The sequence below is a fragment of the Ambystoma mexicanum genome, chromosome 8 (assembly GCF_040938575.1).
Source record: "Ambystoma mexicanum isolate Mex_15411 chromosome 8, UKY_AmexF1_1, whole genome shotgun sequence".
Classification (NCBI taxonomy): domain Eukaryota; kingdom Metazoa; phylum Chordata; class Amphibia; order Caudata; family Ambystomatidae; genus Ambystoma; species Ambystoma mexicanum.
In genome coordinates this window covers 384,834,658-384,841,934 of record NC_090929.1, presented here as the reverse complement: position 1 = coordinate 384,841,934, position 7,277 = coordinate 384,834,658, and positions in this window count along the sequence as shown.

Here is a 7,277-nt window from a genome sequence, read left to right as displayed (position 1 = left end):
TAATGGAGGTAATCAAAACCAAGCCCAAAACCAAAGTGCTCCTAACCAGAATCAGGGCCAGCAAAACCAACAGTATGGAAACCAGAGTGGGGGAAATAGAGGGAAGAGTGGGAACGTTTTCGATACACAGCCAAATACGTATTACAGTAATAGTAGTGATTACACATCGGATGATGTGTTATTTCCCCAATAGGAAAGCCCAGGGCAGGGGTCGGAACCAGTGTCTATTCCCGTGAATCAGAAAGGACCCTACATAGAAATGAGAGTCGGGAATGAGGAGCACCACTTCCTTGTAGATACAGGAGTGCAAAAGTGTTCAATAGACCATTACTTGGTTCCGGATATACCACTGTCAGGGCAAAAGAATGTTTCCGTAGGGTTTGCAGGTACACCAGTCATAAACCCAGTGTCCCAACCAGTCCCAGTTACCATAGGACCATTCACTGAACATTGTCCTTTTCTCCTAACAGAAAATTGTGGGGAGAACTTGTTGGGATCAAATTTGTTGAAAAAACTAGGTGCGATTATACATTGTACGTCAGACGGGGTGTTTCTAACGATTTGGCCATAAAATGCCCCTGTGTCAGAATTCATGTTTGAAACCTTACCAGTAGAGTTAAGTAAAGTGCCAACCTGTATATGGGCAATGCATGATAATGATGTAGGATGCTTGAAAATAGAGCCAGTAAAGATCATTTTGAAAGAGGGTGTTACACTGCCGCGAATTCCCCAATACAGAATTTCGGCTGATAGTGAGAAAGGATTGAAGAGTATTGTTACAGATTTGGTGAAATTAGGGGTGATTGAAGCAATTACAGGCAGTACATGCAGCAGCCCGATTCTTCCAGTTTATAAAAAGGGAGGCAATGAAGTACCATACCGTTTCATAATTGATTTGCGCGCGCTGAACAAAATAGTAGATCCACAATTTCCTTTGGCCCCAGACGTCACTACAATATTGACAATGATACCTGTCTCAGCATAATACTTTAGTGTAATTGATCTAAAAAATGCTTTCTTTAGCATTCCGGTGACAAGGACAGCAGATATTTGTTCGCGTTCACATTAGGACGATCATTTACATTTACACGGATTCCGCAAGGATACACGGAAAGTCCGAGTATTTACAGTAGAGCATTGAAAGAGCAGTTAGACATGCTAGAATTACCAGTGGGTTGCGTACTCTTGCAATACATAGATGATCTGTTGTTAGCTGCTGACACAGAGGAGATTTGTAAAGAAAGCACTGTATTACTATTGTCACACCTAGCGGCACATGGCCATAAAGCTAGCCTGAAGAAATTTCAATATAATCGAAAGAAGGTGGCCTATTTGGGCTACCTACTTTCGAAAGAAGGGAGAAGGCTAACTCGAGAGCGGATAGGAAGTATTTCTTGTATGCCTATTCCAAAGACACAGAAAGGAGTCAGAGCCATAATAGGCATGGCTTCGTATTGCCGACAATGGATCGGTAATTTTGCGTTAATTGTGAAACCGATGGTGAACTTGACTAGAAAGGATGCGGTCATGCCTTTACAGTGGGATGAGGAATGTCATAGAGCATTTGATCAATTGAAAACTGCATTGTGTTCTGCTCCAGTTTTGGGCACACCAAATTATGAAATTGTTTTTAGACTGTTTGTGTGTGTAAGTGAAGGATGTGCATTGGCGGTTTTGACACAAGAACAAGGTGGAAGAAATAGGCCGTGCAGCTATTTCTCTTCCACGGTGGACCCTGTAGCGCGTGCACTACCACGATGTTTGAGATCTGTCGCGGCGGCTGCTGCGTCGGTGAAACAAACGGAAGGGATGGTATTGGGGCATACTTTAATTCTGATGGTGCCACATGCCATTGGTGTCCTATTAAATAGGACACATACGCAACACCTCACCTCCACTAGACTGACAAGATATGAGATTATCTTGTTCACGCCCAATATCCAAATTATGAGGCGTAGCGCTTTGAATCCTGCAGAATTAATGCCACTACCCACAGAAGAAATTGGTGACAACGAATCACCACCCCATGATTGTTTAATGGTCACTGAGGAAGAAACGAAGAGAAGGGTTGATTTGACAAACACCCCACAGAAAGAGCCGGACGGAGAGTTATTTTGTGACGGCTCTTGTTTCAAATTACCTCATGGCACGACAACTGCCGCCTACGCTATCACTACCCTAGAGAGCGTTGTAGAAAGCAAAAGAATCCCCTACAACTTGGCACAAGCCGCTGAAATAATAGCATTGACCAGAGCCTGCGAGATTTCTGAAAATTTGAATGTGAATATATATACTGATAGTCAGTATGCTTTTGGGGTGGTTCATAACTTTGGTCGACTCTGGGCTGAGAGAGGTTTCTTGACATCACATAGTGCCAGAATTCAACATGGCCCTTTGATTGTACGATTGCTGTCTGCACTCACGTTTCCAAAGCGCCCAGCAATAGTGAAATGGGAGGCACATAAAAAGGTAACATGCAAAGTAGGAAAGGGAAACGCATTTGCAGACAGAATTGCGAAACAAACTGCCACTGATTTAAATACTAAGATTATGACAGTCCAGTCTGAGGAAGTGGCCTGCTTGATAGAAGATGGAATTGCCACTGTCAAAGAAATACAGGCCGAAGCCACGGCCGATGAAATACAAGGGTGGGCTGTCATGATGCCTACCTCCAAGGAGCCAGGTCCGACCCAGCAACCCCAGAGGCAGGCATCATTCCCCCCAGGGAAGTGCCAGCGGGCCCAAGCTGGGGCCCTTTGGACACAGTCCTGGCGCCTTAGGCGCCAGGCTCATGTTGGACCCCTGTCCTGGCGCCTTAGGCGCCAGGCTCATAAAGCTAGACATGTGTTCAAGTGTTTTAATGTGCACTTACCTGATGCAGACCATGCTGCTACATCCAGGCCCTCTTGAGGCCTGAATGGAACTACTTTACCTGTGGGACTACTTTCCCCTGGGTGTGGTCGGGGAAGGATACATACCTGATCGGTGGAAGGATACATACCTGGAACTTCTACCAAAGCTATTTAAACCACGCCCGATCAGCAACTCACGCTTCGCGTTGTTCTGCTCCTCGCAGCTGGACGCCCACCGTGTCAGCTCCAGCATCTGGACTTCAGCCACGCCTGTCAGCATTCTGGGTCACCTGCTAAGAGAGAATTGGAGAGAAAGAAGACCTTACCTGCTAAAGCTGCATCACGGAGACATCACACCGACAATCCTGAAAGGGAAGACATCATTTTTAAAAGCATTTTGCTTCGATCGCTGCAGCGCTGCATTTCACTCACCTTTCCTGGGCACCTCCATCTTCAGCAGCGATCATCCGGATCCGCAGCCACTTCCCAGAGCCTAGAGAGAAAAAGACAAGAACACAAGGTGAGAGAAGGAAGGGAATAGGAAAAGCTCAGTTTCCTTCTAAGACTTACCTGTAGGGTCATTCCCATTTCATTTCGGGTCCTGCCGCTTCCAGGCATTCCGGACCCCGGCCCCTATGGGGAAAAAAGACGAAGGCATTGAATGAGCGAATGCAAAGACATTACCCGAACGCTCATCCAGAACTTACCTGTCATTTACTGGAACTGCACGTTTCACTTCGGGTCGGCGCCATATCTCCGGCATTCCGAACCCCGGCCCCTAAGGGGAAAAAGACATAAGCGTTAGCGCTTGCTGCAATAAGACAATGAACATTATTATTAAGCTTGAACTTTTGAACTTGCTACAGAACTCTTACAGCGTCTTACCTGAATAGTCAAGCTTATTTGAACTCCCATCAAACCTCAATCCAGTGAAGTAACTGGGTTTCAACGCGCCCCTGCATCAGAAGCAGGATGGAGAACTCATCCTTCCAGACCCTAAGGGGAATATTCCTGCGAGCCAGAGAGTCCATCTTCAGAGTCCTGCGCTTCACCATTGAAGAAGCATCAGCACTCGAAGCCAGACCTGCGCCTCCGTGGGAATCAGGTGAGCTTGACATGGGCTGAGGGCTCTGCTGAATTAGATCGGGATTGTTGTTGGGTGGACAAGGGAACTAAAAACTGGATGTTGCCAAATTCTTATGTGACTGCAATGGTCACAATGGCTCACAGCCCTACTCACATCTGTGCGAGAAAAATAATACAGCACCTGTCTACGGTATGGCAGAATGCAAACATAAAGAAAAATGCAGAGAAGTTGGTGCAGAACTGTATCACGTGTTTACAACACAATGTAGGAAAGGGAACAGTGACTCCAATAGGCAGTTTTGGCCTGCCCTCTATGCCTTTTGAGGTAATCCATTTTGATTTCATAGAGATGGAGAGATGCCAAAACTTAAAATATGTCTTAGTGGTGATCTGTGCATTCAGCAAGTGGGTGGAGGCATATCCCTTAAAAGACTACACAGCAATGAGTACGGCAAAAGTAATGCTTAAAGAATATTTTTCCCATTTTGGCTTGCCCTGTGTCCTATGGTCAGACAATGGTCCACACTTTGTGGGCACAGTGATATTACAGATATGTGCAGGTCTCCAGATTGATAAGAGATTTCATAGTTCAAGACATCCGAGTTCAGCCGGTCTTGTGGAGAGGCACAACGGGATCCTCAAGTCAAAAATAAGCAAGATATGTGCAGGAAGCAAGTTGAGTCGGGTGGATGCATTACTAATAGCGCTATTATGCATGCGTACGTCTGTACAGGCTAGAACTGGGCTCTCCCTGTACGAAATCGTAATGGGGAGGCCGGCAAATGTTTGGTGTGCACCTCAGCCAAAATGACTTAGCGAGGTAGAACATCCTGTGCTTAGTACTTATTGTCGCCTTTTAAGGCAGAAATTGCGTTTGATTCATCAGCAGGTGCAGGAGGCTCTAGCAGTGAGATACACCGGTCCGGGGCACGCGTTGGAGCCAGGCGACTGGGTGCTGCTTAAGAATTTTGAAAGAAAATCATCGTTAGCACCCAGGTGGCATGGCCCCTATCAAGTACTCTTGGCAACGCAGACGGCGATACGGGTGGATGGACGGAAGGCGTGGATCCATGCCACCCATGCCAAAAAGATCCCATCTTCGCTGAAAGACTTGCCTGATCCAGACGACCGGAAAGAGACAGTGGTCCCAGAAACGAAAGAAACTGTTGCCAGTAAACTGCCACCAAATCTGCCCAAGCGAGAAGTGAAACTCGAAACGAAGCCTGAAAAGATTGCCAAAAAGTGGGAAGGGCAAAGAGTGCCCCAACGTTGCCCAGCAGAATCTACATCACTGTTGGCTGACACGAAATCTGCATTGCAAATACCGGCAGACACTAAACGTGTACCCCCTTGGCACCCACCAGCACTTGCCAGCACGCCAAAGACCGAATCTCTATCACTGGCGCGGCACACACCAGCACCTGCCGTAGCGCCACAGGCTGACTTTGAGCCTGGATCTGGAAGTGCACCGGCACTGTTCACGGATCACACAATACCAGGAGTGAGGCGATATGATTTACGGCCTCGAAAGACAAAGTGATCCACAGTTCTTTGGTGCGTATGTTAACCTCTGGTTCCGCTCATGGACGGAGAAGGAACTAGAGGTGTAGAGGAGAGAAGCGTGAGAATTGTGCAAATCGGACAATTCAAGACTTGCGGCTCCTCAGCGCGATCATAAAAAGTACATGTGTCCGGAACCAGAGCGGACAAGCTGGGCGCACATGGTACTAAGGCAATAGATAACTGATCAGAAGTCCTCTGAGCAGTATGAGAAAGGACGAGTGATCTTGCCTAAAACAAATAAGCAAACCCAGGCTATAAAGGGCTGGCAGACTGAACTGTGACAATTCCGTTGAACTTATTGACATCAGGACAAGTGCAACAAAAAGAGATATCAACGACGAACTTTAATCAGGAAGAGAAGGACGATGAGAAACATGTCGAGACCGGTTCCAGCCTCCTCCTGCACCGCTGCTGAGAATGAGTTAATTATAAAGACTGTAAACTTAAGGAAAACGCATGGTAAAAAAAATTGTATGATGGCATTGCCAATAATCATGTGCTTCATGAGTGTGGTAGCACTAATAACGACAGCGTTGGTGTTATGGTATGTGGAATCTATACACCCATTGGGAATGTTTTTACCAATAGTTAATATATCCACTACTGAAAGCCCGGTTCAGGTGATTACTTATACATTGTCCCCAATGGAAGAAAGACACAGAGAAGGGTATGGGAACAATACGCTGTTACGTATTATGAATATGACGCATGCAATTCTAAAGAAAACTAATTGTTGGGTATGTGCCCATTTACCGCAGCATGCTGGGAAAGGAACAGGTTGGTATGTACAGCCATTACCATTAAGTTCTGCATGTAGTGCATCTTTAAGTGCAATGTTCTATGGGAAATGGAATAAGAGCGCTACGGGTCAATTAGACAGAACAAACATGAATGAGTTTGAGGAAATAATTATGAGGCCTGTGGGTTGTTCCATATTCCTTAAAGCGTGAGTGATGATCCCAGAACCTACGGCTAAAATTACACGAAAAATAACACGACAAAATAGACAAGATAGATTGTCCCCACCAGTTAAAACATCTGTGATGACGTTTCGTGTAAGAACAGACGGGAACAAAGATGCAGTTCCCCCTTCTTACGTGGTGAATTATAACCTGAGAACTGTCCCTTTTTGTCTAAAAAAGAAAGGCTCCTATTCAGTAGGAACATTTTCTGAATGCATGAATACAGTGGTATTAAAATGGGAAAAAGAACCAGTATATGTGGGAGATCCAGTCTATTTTATATGTGGAGAGAAAGCATATCCTTAGTTGCCCAGAAACTGGGGAGGTACATGTTACCCAGGTCTACTGTTCCCGGGAGTGTTCCTATTAGAAACAGCAGACATGGCCAGACTATCCAGATCTAGAACCAAAAGGAGTAGCGAAGGTGTTTTGATAGCGACTGACGTAGCAAAATCATTCATTCCATTCTTGTCCCAGATAGTGAACTCCTATAACATAAGGCAGCTGTCCAGAATACTAAAAGATACCATAAACACAACGACAGATATACTATTTAACATAAAGTTGGAAGAAAAAGGAATCAGGTTAATGACGCTGCAAAATAGAATGGGTCTCGATGTGATCCTGGTTGATCGTGGGGGAATTTGCAAGATTGTGGGATCAGCGTGCTGTGTATTTGTAGATGACTATTCCCCTACGATTTTTGAAGCAATAAAAAAAATGCATGTCCTAAGCTCCGAACTCCCTACTGAAGAAGGGGGCTGGGGAATAGAGTCCTGGTTTTGGGGAATACTGCGTTCTTGGGGATGGAAGT